Genomic DNA, 13,608 nt, shown 5'->3' with positions numbered 1-13,608 from the left:
ATTACACGATTAGAAAAGAAAGAAATGAATAATGATGGTATTGCTACTGGAGTATGTATACACATGAGTACGTGAATATACACTCTAATACACATGTACAATTGACGAAAGAGAACCACGCGCCGACCGAGCGCGATGTGCAATTCAAGTCCTGCGCTAAGTAGAGATTGGTTTACCTCTGCTTTTTTAGTCGCGAGCTCGACTCTAGCTGGAGTGCATCTTCATCTGTTCTCCCTGGTGCGGTTATATTAATTTATATCATTAGATGTAGATTTAATGTTAATAGTGCCGAACTAGTATTTTAGTTTTTATTTCTTATCAAGTGAATGACGAACTATAAGATTATTAGTGAACGATGGACCATATGTGGACGTTCTTGAGGTCTCTCACTTAGGATACAAAAAGATATCGTTACATTGGAAGGTAAGTTTCTTTCTAATCCTACTTACGTTCTTTATTTTTTATTTTTAGTTTTTTTTTTAACGATGGCTATTTGTTTTTGTTATGAAATACTTTTTTTTGACAATTCCCATCTCCTCAAGATGAAAGGAAACAGTTGACTGAAAATAAAATCTTGAATTTGTCGAATTCTCATTAATTAGCGGTAATTTTTTGACTTTTTTTTTACCTAGGAAATCAGCTTTTATAAGTTTCTAGTGTTATTTGATAATCTTTGTTCTTATCACAACACTGTTATATCGATGAAACGGCGATTTTTCGACCAGTTAAAAGTGTGCGTCGACAAAAAGTTCAAACTCAACGAAAAGTACTTAGTATTTGAAAAAAAAAAATAAATAAAAAATAAATAAATAAAAGTTACTCCAGGCTCATGAAACAAAAATGCGAAAAATATAATTTGAAAAATTCCTTTGTCCATTTTTCAGCCGGACAAAATTTTTATTTGCGTGTTTCGAATCCTCTTACGTAAGTGCATTGTTGGAAAAAGAAGAAAAGAAAAAGAAAAAAAGATGCGATATTATCGTACCTGATAAGTTTTTCGTTAATTAAATACCACATTCACGTCACGGAAACTTTTCTGAGTTACAACTTTTAGTTATACTGTAGCCAAGCTGAAATTATACGAACCATTTGTTATAGGTATTTACTTTGAAGCAACAAAATTTGCAAAAAATGACTTCACATTAACCTCCATCCGTTACGCACCGCAAAACGCGGTAATGCGTTGGATTTAATATTGGTATGAGAAAAAACAAGGATCTGTCGGGTAACATCAAAAGTCATTTAAAAGTATGTAAATGGAACACATAGCTTTTACTCGTCTGTTTAGCTCATTACTTTTTGCATTAAATAAAAACGGAAATGTGTAGTTTTTATATTACAATCTTAAAATTTAAATGATGAGTCATAAATGATGGTAGCAAAGTATACGTTTTCGAAAATTTTACGTGTAAATTATGTACAACGTAAAAAACAACTGCATTTTTTGCAAAAAAATGCATTTTTTCCCACTGACGTAATTCAAAACGTGCAACAAAAATCGTGCGTTACCTCTACAGAACAGTAACAATGAAAAATCTCGTTGACAAACTTTGAAACGCACAAACACACGCCAACACCGCTTCCTTTAAAAACAATTTAACATCGTAATAACTCGAAAATTAGGCAATAAAAAGTATTCATGCATGAAAAAAAAAAAAAAAAAGATTCTTTAGCGGATGCCCGGCTCATAGCTACCTAGTCATTCTTTATAAGTTGCGTGAACGCGGGCGCGATTATACAATTCCGTTCAGAGAGTACCGAGTATCTAGTAGTGGTGCGCTGATATGCGCTGTGGGTTCACATCTAACTCGCGATTGTAGAGTCAAAGAGAAAAAGGAGGTGGAGGTGGAGGTAGTGGAGGAGGAGGAGGATGAACACGGCCACTTGAGGTAATGGTTTTCTCCCAAAGGCGACGAGTAGACGACGCCGTCGTTGTGCCTCACATGTACACGCGATAAGGAGGAGTAGGACGACGCACTTGACCTGATTTTTCGAATTTCGCCGCTTTGCAGCGAACACCGTGGTCACCTCATACGCTAGTGCAGGTCTATTTTTAATTTTGAAATGAATTATTCTTTTAACGCGCACTTAGTGTGTGTGATAATTTATTGGAAATAACCAGGCTGGAAGGTCTCGAGGGATTTATAGGCTTTTAAAGATTGTGGTAGCCAGGAAGCGTTTGAATATCTAGTCGTCAGAGTAACAAATTTCTCAAGTTCGAAAGTAATATTTCTTTTTCGTTTTCACTTTCTGGAGGATGTCAACCCAACTTCCTCCATTGTTTCTTACTTATTGATTTAGCAAAAATATAACTAAATTATGAAATTACGATTCATGTAATTAAAATTCACGAATTGTTTTTTGTACATGGAATGGGTCACGGACTTATTTTTCAAGGTCTGTTTTAAAGTCTGATTAAGATTTCGTAGCCCGGCAACGACTCTTTTTTGAAATCAATGTCGTTGTTACTGTGAAATTTTTCAACATCATTCGGAAGAGTACTACTTTGTTTTTTGTTACTCACTTGATTTAAAAGTCACGAGATATTCTGTAGGCATATTCGACGTTATCGTACGTAATTATGAATGCTATTTATTGAATTACGTTGCAATTTCTTTCATTGCAACGTTAACAACTTTTTATTAATTTTTACAAGAGAGCTCGTACACGCGTTGTCGAGAAAATTTGCTTTTTCCCGCACGTAGTGTAGATTATTTTTTCTCCCTATCGTAACTTGGTCGTTGTGAGCATTGCACGTGGGAAATTAAAATTGCTATACACCAGAAATCACTTCAATTATGTAAGACAAAACAATCAAAGGTAATTGGGTAAATTAATCTCTCTCTTTCTTTCTCTTTTTCTCTCTCTTTTAAGGTCATAAACTAAATACGAGCAGCGCATTGGTATTATTGCGATGTTATAGTAAAATTCCTGAGTAAATCTAGAAATGCATTTATTAATCTAACAATCGAAGTTAACAAATAATACACGCACGTACACATACACACACATTTTATAAAAGTCTAGACAGTAAAATACAAAGGTCTAGAAAAGTCGGTGTACATGATACGATAATGAAAAATTTGTACGAGTGAAAAATGAACAATCCATTCCATCCACAACTGTACAGCTTTACGGAAAGCGTGACAGAAATCACGCTGTTTACTCACTACGTGGTGAGGTTTGCGACGTATACAGCCTTTTGTGTGTGGTACGCATAATTGCCTGAGTTTAGGCCTTCGGTAATCGGAATATCGGATCATGAGCGCACCTGTGCAGTCATACACATGTATACGAATATAAGCGTATAAGTGTTATTCGCTATACGTGCGCAACTTTATAGAATCGCGCTACTTATATCGAGGAATCACAGTCACAGTAAAATATTTGATTCTGATTATGAATTTGTTTTTTATAAACAACAAACAAATATCGTGATTTGATTCTAGTGTTGTTTTAAGAAATATTTATTAAATCTTACTTTGTTGGCATAAATAAATGAACGATGGGTTTGTGTACTTTGGCTCCAGAATGAATGAATTTTCATGAAATTATGACTGATGGTGTTAAAAAATATTAAATTTGGCTGAATCATAAAATTAATAAGCTGAAACGAAGACACTTCTGTTAGCTAAAACAAATTGAAAAGCAAAACTTTTTTATGTAAAAAAAATTCGTTTAAGATTGAGATAAAAATTCCATGGATAAAAATAAAATATTCTATACTACAGCGAGGCTGTAGGAAAATGTTAAAAAATGAGATAAAGTAAAACATTTTATTCCCGTGGATTCTACTAACAATAGTTATACTAAACTAATACAGAATTTGAAAAAATATACGATGAAGCCACATACGAGACTTGTGTTGTGCTATGTAACGACTTGTTTGATGGTCAAATGGTATGATATACGGCTTATAAAAGACGGACCTAGTTTAGTTGCCTACTAAAAGTGCGTAAGAAAATAAATTTCATTGAATTTTACACCGTAGTGTGGTCGTTAAGAACAAACGAATGGAAATAATTACTAACTTTTATTTATGATTTTGCACGTACTTGGTAAGAAATATAATAACTCAATTTTACGAAGGTGATAGAGTAATCGATGCTTTTCTGCTTTGGGAGAGTCACACAACTGTAACATGACCTGTACCCCACTTGGTGTAGGATTTACGTTTACCAGAACATACGGAAGCTTATCAATTTTGTTGTATTATGCTCGCACACCAATCAGTTGGCGAGCAGAAAAAACTGCGTGTTCTTAGTAGAAGCGCGTAATTTTACTGATGCGCCTGGTGGCAGTTAGAGTAAGCACGAATTATGCTCATCAAGGATACATTTAAATAGTTATCTTTATAATGACGTAAGACGTAATGAAAACATCCCTTGCAAGTTGTAATTACTCGTGTTAAAATACGTAAAGTATGTTTATAAGGGTATAGGACATTGAAACTGCTTGATTCATAGTACTGTAAATGCTTTTTTTTTTTCTTACTTCAACAAGGAACACGTGCTCGTGCGTCTCTGAGAGGGATTAATGGATACATCAATCCCAACAGAAATAGGTGATTTCAAACAATTCACTTCAATTTAAAAAAAAGAGGGTCTTATTACAAGATCAATAACATTCTAATAGACTCAACGTTGTAATTTTACATACACCGATAGTATAAACACGTCTCTCTCGCTGCATACTTATATCGACGCCTATTACAAAAAAAATTGCAACTCAGGAATTCCAATGTTTTTTAAATAGAAAAATCTGAGTTGCAATGTTTTTTGTTAGAGGCGTCGATATATGTTGAGGTGGTCCTTAGGTATGTTTTCGAATTTCTTTCCTCCTGGGAGTTGTAAAGCTTCCAAATTGATAAAAAAAATTTCCTTGAAAATTATAGTTCTTAATGCTAATTCCACAGATAGTCTGCATTTCAATCTAAATTTCTTATGAAAATAGCACGAGAAAAGTTTTTTCTTTCTTTAGAATTTTATAACTTGGGGACAAATGGATTTATAACGACAAGTCATACATATTTTTATAGAGAATTTAACGTTTAAAAAAAAGTTTCCTTATGATTTTCTGCAAAACTCTAGTGATTTAAAAAAAAATTCAAGCTTAAAGTTTAATTTTTATATAATCATTAATAATATCAATTACATTGTTAAAATAAATCTTTGTATTATGAAATGTATTGTACAGTTCTTAGAGGATTTTTTAATTCGAAAATAATTTACGTCATCGTAACTATAAACTCAAATGTAGATTTAAATAATAAAAATGTTAATGCATTTTTCAACAGAGGTGTTCATTTTATTATATATTTCATAAAATTGATGACTATGTAGAGTTTAAACTTTGAGCTCAAATAATTTTTGAACCAATAGACTTAACAAAAAATATAAAGGACCTTTTTTGTAGAACATTAAATATTCTTTAAAAAAATATGTTGGACTCATGATTATAGATACATGCATCTACAAATTATAAAATTCTAAATAACGAAGAAAATTTTACTCATGTTATTTCCATAACAAACCTTGTTTGGATTATCTTAGAGTTAATATTAAGAGCTCAAATTTTTAGGAATTTTTTTTTTACAATTTGAAAGCCGTTAAGCCCATAGGAGCCAAGAAACTTAAAAACACCCCTATTGAAGGACTACCCTAATATACATATATATGTAGATACAGCATAGCAACTGTAAAGAAGATACAACAGATCTTGAGTCGCTCATTGATCAGCTCGAAGTCCTCGGACACACGCATATGGAATGAGGAATGTATGGTAAAAGCTAAATCCAGAAGGCGCCAAGGTCACTTGGTCCTGATTTATGGATGTTTTAGTGTATCCGTGTAGGTTCGTCATACTATACATACTATTCGTTGATAACGTGCAATGTGGATCGTCAAGTTCATCGGCAGTGTTGCCCTATACACACAATAACACACTCATAGGACTCATACAGATACACTAATAACTGTGCTTATTCACTAAAGTCTATTTATTTACTCTTTTATATATATATATATATATATATATATGTATATATATATATATATATGTATCTTTTTTCAAAAAAATTTTTCCGAAAATAAATATAAAATCCCAATGTTACAGTATAAATAATTATGTTAAAAAAAAGACAAAATAAAATTGACAATCTCAGCAAACTAAATTAAAATAAAACATACCTGGTCGTACATTCAGATGAGTCTTTTTTCTACTAATTTTTCGAAATTTTTTCGTTCGTGCATAGAACTTTTTTTTTAGTCGAGGATGTCAGTGATATATTTTTTCTACCACCAAATCATTGCAATTCGCAACACTTTTATCTGTTTTACGATTCTCAACTGCTGAAATACTTTCACCCAATCTAAGTCTATCAATCTAAGTCACCCAAAGTCTATCATCGACTGAACGTTTTTAGAAACCAAAATCACAATCGATTTAACATGACAATGATCGTCATTTACATTCGAATAATTTTTTCTTAGTCTACTGTACATACTTGACAAAAAACTTTTACAGATTTAACGTTGCAATGTATGCTCGATTGATCGGGAACAGCAAATATTTTTCCATCACCCGGTTGCACCCTGTCGATCGTGTACCCTAAATAGTCAATTTTAGTTTCACCGAATAAACACTTTCATGTCAGGCTTGTATCTTCTAATAAAATCAAAAATTCTAGATGTTTCATTAAATCCTACCATGATTTTCTACTGACATGGATATCTTCACAAAAGTTAAACGCGATTCCGCGACGCCTTGACACTCCAAATATTTTACACTTACATTTGCTTCACAAAATAACGCGGAGTATTAGACAAACCAAACACTGCTCTCCTAAAGCATCCCATTTCAGTTTTTATTACGAAAGCGGTAAAGTAAAGGACCCAGTAGTCAACAACGACCCAGTAATCGATAAGTCCTATGCTTATGCATTGAAAATCCAAGCTAACCTACGTATATAGTAATACAAAATACGTCGTTACCGAGTACTGGGTTCGTTGTCGACTACTGAGTCCTTTACCTTAGCGTCTTTTGAGTCAACGGAAAGCGGCATTTGCAAATATCCCTGTACCAAGTCGAGTTTAGCAAAAAGCTTTATTTCAGTAAGTTTTTCCAAGCGATCATCAAAATTCAGAATTAGGTCATGAATTAGCCAATAACCATTCGGGGAGAACCGTCGATTTTTCTAACCACAAAGGCTGGACTACTACATTTGGATTTTCGCTTTTCTCCTCACTCTAACTGCTCTACCTGCACAATGGATTCGCTTATATATACGATCCCCAACTTGCATGGTTTCATCCTTGTCGTCAAGATTTGTAACAAACATTTTCATTCCCTGAGAATAGACTAAAACATTAATTAAATGTAGAGTACTAGCTTCGAGCACAACTTCATCGAACAGGCACGCTTTATTCATGGATTTACATTAAATATCTGGCTCGATGTCGCAGTAAAAATGAAATCAACGCCCTTTGAAAATAACTAAGGTCTGGCGCCTCTGTGAATATTCGGCCTAAAATTACATCATATTCTTGCGCCTCGTCCGATACAACTCGTAAAAATTAACTATCGTGGCTTTAAATAATCACGAATGACATGAACACACACTACTCTTTGCAGTTCTGCCTCCGAATGCTCCCAACACTGACTCAGAGCCTATTATAGTAAAACCGCAACTTTTGACAACAGATTCGACCACAGTTCACGGTTTTTTTGCAACGAAAAGCAAGTTTGTTTCCAATGCAAAAATGTTAAATGAAACAACTGTAGATCTTTAAAAAACCTTTTAATTTGTATGGTAGAATTAGCTAAAAATCATAACGATACCCCCGAAATTCTAACTAGCTCGAAAAAAAAATAATGTAGTAGTTTTCATGGATTACAAAAAATTGAAATGGAATTTAACAAGTAGAAATATCAGCAAGAGCCCCCAAAAAATGGCAATAGTGGCCAAAACATGTTTTTCGCGTCTAGAAAAAAATCGAAGGATCGTAAATAACAAAATGTTTCGTGAAAAAGATGTGCAATTTTAAGGCAAACAATATGGGCTGCATTGGGTTCAGATCAAAAATCGCAGGAAACTGCCATTTTTAGCCATTTTTTCGAAATTCAATAACTCGCATTTTATACAATATTTAGAGCTGAAATTTTAATACAAGACATATATCATAGCCCTTATCATACACACTAAATTTCAGCTTCATCGGTTTTAAACTTTTTGCGAACCACAGCAAAAATCAAAGAAAGGTCCTTCCGAACAATGGCCATAAAAAAGTTGTTAGCCAACATTGGTTCATTTTTCAAACGTCTTTTGCTTTGTCTTTTTGCTCTTCGGTTAGTGGAATCGGCGGCTCAACAGGCCGCCGCTGGAGGCCTCGCTCACTTTCCGCATGCATGTTTTCCTCATGCGCGTTCGAAACGAAATGTATTTTTTTTCAATCAATTTTTAAGATACTTCTAAGTAGTGAAAATGAATGGCATTTTAGGTACTTGTAAAGTAAATATAGACAAAGAAAAGACGTTTGAAAAATGTACCTATACTGGCTAACAACTTTTTCATGGACATTTTTCAAGAGGACCCTTTTTTGGTTTTTGCTGCGGTTCGCGAAAAGTTTAAAACCGATTGAGCTGAAATTTTGTGTGTATGATAAGGGATATGATATCTGTCTTGTACTAAAACATCAGCTTTAAATACTGTACAGAATGCGAGTTATTGAATTTCGAAAAAATGGCTCAAAATGGTAATTTTTTGAAATTTGCAAGAAAATGGCTAAACTTATCTGAACCCAACGTGACTCATTTTGTTCGTCTTAAAATTGCACATCTTTTTTACGCGATCTTTTTTTATTTACGATTCTTCAGTTTTCTTCTGGACGCGAAAAACATGTTTTGGCCACTATTGCCATTTTTTTGGGCTCTTGCTGACCTTTCTACTTGGTAAATTCCATTTCAATTTGTTTTAATACATTGAAACTACTACCCTATTTTTTTTCGTGCTAGTCAGACTTTTCTGGGCCAAAAAACTAATTCTACCACACTCTAAGGATTGGCGTATGGTAAATAAAATTCGGATGCGTTGGTGCTAAGAGGAAACTAGAAAAAATCAGCGATACCAGTGGTTTTTTAAATTTGTAAATAACTTTTTTCTTTTGAGAAGTTAAAGATAATACTTAGTAAAATTATGAGTTGTAGGGTTATTAACCTTGCATAATTTTTTCAGTTGAAAATTAAAAAAATTTTTTAGTATCACTAAAAAAAAAAAAAAAAAAAAAAACACTGTTCCGGATTTCTTAATCGAGGATATATTTTAAAGTGGAATATGTAAAAAAAAAAATGTCGGTTTTGTATGTGTTGTAAAATAAGAAAAATGCATTCAAATGCAAATGACCACCGTCGTCATGTTAAAAAGATGAATTTTGGTTAAAAGAAGTTTAGTTTGCGACGAACTTCGATGACCAAAAGTTACAATTTGTTTGTAAGCACTAAATTCTCTTTTATTTCGATAATCTTCCAAAAATTTTTTCATCTTTGCATGAAGCTGATTTTGTCAGCTACAAACACTTTTTGTGAAAATTTCCCTTTTGATAGAGGAATTATCATAGAACTATTTATTACAGCTTATTCTTTCGTCTGGACTTCTTCTTTTTGGTTTTTAAGGCTTTTTTTTTTGGTTTTTCGCAATTTTTTTATGAATGTTTATAATAACTAATTGCAATTGTCAATATTCTTGAACGATTAAAAAAAAAAAAATTCATTGGGTGACAATCTGGTGTAAAGTTAACTTTGTTTTTTATAAAAATTCCCAATGTGAGTGTAATAATGGTAGACCTCTGAAACTCACATACGTTACTATTAACTGTGTAAATATACTAAATTGAGTACTTATGGAGTCGTACATTGGCTGCCTATTGAAATGCGGTATGGCTGGCTGGTTGTTCATGCTCAGGCGTTTCAATGCTTCTGAGACATAATAATAAATTTAATAAATATTACCTTTGCAATTTAGTTACCTAATTATATTTGTAGATATTATCACAGGTTTAATTGTAATACTATTAATGGGTTACAAAACCTAAAGTCTTGTATTTTTATTAATTTTGATTATTACATTGACCACAATTTTTAACAAATAGTTCATGTATTTTTAAAGTCTTTTATTCTTCTCTTTCTAAATGGTTGCTGTCTACTGTTATTTTCGTTTCATCAAAAGTACATTCGAACAGAAGGCCAGAGGCATTTGTAAGAAAACATGAGCACCATTCCAGACATTTTAAAAAAGCACCATTATAGTAAATACAACAATTTGATAATTATTTGTTACTCGTGTTTAAAATGAAAAGTTCATTTTTAGATTATAACTTAAAATACTGCTATAGCTAAGAATCATAATGGTTTGAATTAATAAAAAATAAATAATAATAATAATAATAATTATAACGACTTAGAATTACTAAACAGTAAAGCACGAGTTTCCTTCGCATACAATAAAATATGCTGTTGAGCCCATCTATTTCTGTACTGATGTTGCTACGTTTAAATTTTAACTTACAAAATAGTATTTCTTCTCATATTCAATAATTTTCTATATATTATTAAAAATTAAGAAAGGAGAATTTCAAACATTTAAATATTTACGATTTATTAAAAGTGGAGACCCAATAATCTGTATTCCAAAATATTCGATATTGGAAATTTTTTTTCAATTAATAGTATAATAACTTAATATATAGAGTACACTAGTTTTTTTTATGATAAAATTTTAAGTCAATGAAGAGGAGAAACTTAAAACTTTTCATAGCATGTATACTCAATGGGCTTGAAATAATGAAGAATTTAGATAAATTTTTTCTTATTTCTAGGAGGTTACTGCAAAGAGATTATGAGAATACTATTAGTGGTATTTTGGGGAAAGGAAGGTTTATATGCAATACTTCACACATGTGTGTAACACAGGAAGATATGTGTATACAAAAATTCTGCCAAATATGTCATCTGTTTTAAACTAAAAAATTTTTTTTCGGGCCCACCCTCGAGATGAGGCTTATTTTGACTGTTTTCCACTGAAACCCGCGTTCACGATTTTCGTCCCGTAGTACATGAAATCGCGAAAAAAATTAGTCCCGTCTCAAGGATGTGCCTAAAATTATATTTTTTTTTATTAAAAACGGATAACTTGTTTGGCAGAGTTTTTGAGGGTTGTCTCATATGGATGAGTTAATGCAGAAAAAACGTCCTGAATTTGGCCCTTTAAAAAAAAATTTTTTTTTAGGGGCACACCTTCAATGGGATATATTTTGCTCGCAATGTCATGTACTATATTATATAAAAAAAGTAAGTTATGAGCGCTGGATTAAAACAAAAAGACGAAGTGAAAAAAAAAAAACATTAATATAGAGTGCAAGAGTACGCGTATAAATGTATCCAGCATACACCTCTTGATTCGTTTGTTCTTAACTAAATTTTTATAAATCTCCGTTAACGCAGTTATTCCGAAATCTCGCTTGCTCGTTTGAAAATGCTTATAATCAATATAAAATATCAGCAGTTCCGCGTAAATGAAGACGGAAAATTGTCAAAAACTTTATATACTCATACAGAGAAAAGATAGAGTGACGACTAGCGCACCAGTTATCGCGTAAATTGTGGCCTACCACACTTACTTACACGTACGATAACGGCCATCCAACTAGTTCGGTCAATTATCCAGTTCATCCGATTACTTATTCGTTTAACGCAAGTTAAGACGACGACTGTCCGCATTTGTATATCTTTCGCGGACCTGTGCTTGTGCTTCTCGATCTCGAGGTGTTTTTTTTTTATAGTAAGCGGTTACAGACTCTAACTCCTTATCTTCACCTGCAACTTTTTTCTCTCAAACAGGAGGAGAAAAATTAAATTAATGATGGTTAATTTCATGTGTAGTTTTTATAGCCATACACGCATTAACAGAACTGTAAATAGTCTACTTTAATCTGACTAAGCGTTCATAGCACGCTATTATAATAATTTCAGTGATATCTTGTTTTATACAACACAATTAATAATAATAAAATCGAAAACTTTACCTCCGACAATTTCTCAAATTCAGGCTATTTATCTAATCACTTCCAAAGAAGTTCAGGTACTGTGCGATACTTATTTTATACTTTTACTTCTTTCTTCTTATACACTTCTTTTAAATCAGCAACTGAAAATCGTCCATAAATTTATTTTTTGTTTTAATTTTGTTTCTCAGCTGGAATACGTTTATTGAAAATATATATTCCTACACTAACATTCCGTACTTACGTGCAACTACATGTGGCATAACACTTTATGCTGATATATTTATAGGTGAACGTGTTGTTTTCTTTTTTTTTTTTTTTATTATTATAAATAAGTTAGACTTTATTTATAAATCATAATTCTCTTTAATCTCCATTCTCGTTATGATTCGGAAATATTAAAAAAATTTATTAAAAATTTAACAAAAAATTTGTTGTCTTTATTGAGATAATGTTGATGTTGGATGAAGACATATTGTAACAAATCGATTTTTATTACATTCATGAAATAATAATATTCAAGATAAAATAGAGTAAATCATAAACTTTTCGACTTTTGGTACAATTATGTACTGAAGTTAGACGTCCATGAGCCATTCTTTGATAAACATATAATTTTTTTAATTTAGCCATTACAACAGTTCAATCATTTTTAAGATTTTTAATTAAAGGAAAGAAAATATTCATGAAATACTCTTGCACGTAATGCAATGTATGTATAAGTATTCTTGAATTACGAAGCGTCAACATGGCAAAGATACTATTATTGTACAACCACATTCACTTGTTACATAAAGAGACTTTCGTCATTTGATACTCTACGTTATTGACTTTTTGATCCACTCACGTACATTGGAACTTTTTTTAATGCATGTTCTGCAACAATACTTAACTAATGCTGTAACAGAATAACCGAATGTGGATTAAAAATTTTTATTAGTTATTATCTTACATAGGTTTAAAGTTAACGTAATTTTAAACGCACAGAAATCATTCAGTGTTATTGATCACATGAAATAAGTGGTTAAAAAAATATACGTTTTTGTTTCTACATTATTTAAGAAAACTACAAAATAATTTGACGAAAACTTTGATGATTAGAACGAATTTCAAAGTTTTCGGAAAAACATCGGCTATAAATTATTATAAAAGTTTTCTATTTAGACACCTTTTACTCACGCCGTGTATGTATAATGTTTATTCAGGACGCTTAATTTACTCGTTGTAAGATACACTTTTAATTTTATATATAATACAAAATAATTGACACATTAGTTTGTACACATTAGTTTTTAAAATATTTCTCAAGTTAACAAACCCAAAAAAGCAGTTAACTTTAAATATTATGTCTTGCTGCAATTACGCTTGGACTATACAGTGGCTTTTGCTTTAATAAACCTAGTGTTTTTATTGAGGTACACAATTAGAATTATTTTCTAGAATATAGTATACTCAAGGACCTGTAAATAGTTGCCTTATGTGACTTTTTCTACCTCAGGCATTTTTGAGGATCACTTGTGGTCTCGGTAGAAGAATTAGGGTTAATGTGTGT

At 31.9% G+C, this 13,608-nt stretch overlaps 1 protein-coding gene across 1 annotated transcript in view; it reads left to right on the top strand.

Moving 5' to 3' along the window:
* The first annotated feature begins 208 nt into the window (after window positions 1-208).
* The window catches only part of LOC106638959 (uncharacterized), a 149,750-nt gene continuing 136,350 nt past the window's right edge, over window positions 209-13,608 (top strand). Inside the window, exon 1 of the mRNA XM_014352367.2 lies at window positions 209-423. The gene's annotated coding sequence lies outside the window, so the exon portion shown is untranslated. The remainder of the gene's footprint in view (window positions 424-13,608) is intronic.

The sequence above is a fragment of the Copidosoma floridanum genome, unplaced genomic scaffold (assembly GCF_036245765.1).
Source record: "Copidosoma floridanum isolate Cflo_tuat_1 unplaced genomic scaffold, Cflo_Japanese_pri ptg000021l, whole genome shotgun sequence".
Taxonomy (NCBI): Eukaryota; Metazoa; Arthropoda; class Insecta; order Hymenoptera; family Encyrtidae; genus Copidosoma; species Copidosoma floridanum.
This window is presented reverse-complemented; position numbering and strand designations above follow the sequence as displayed.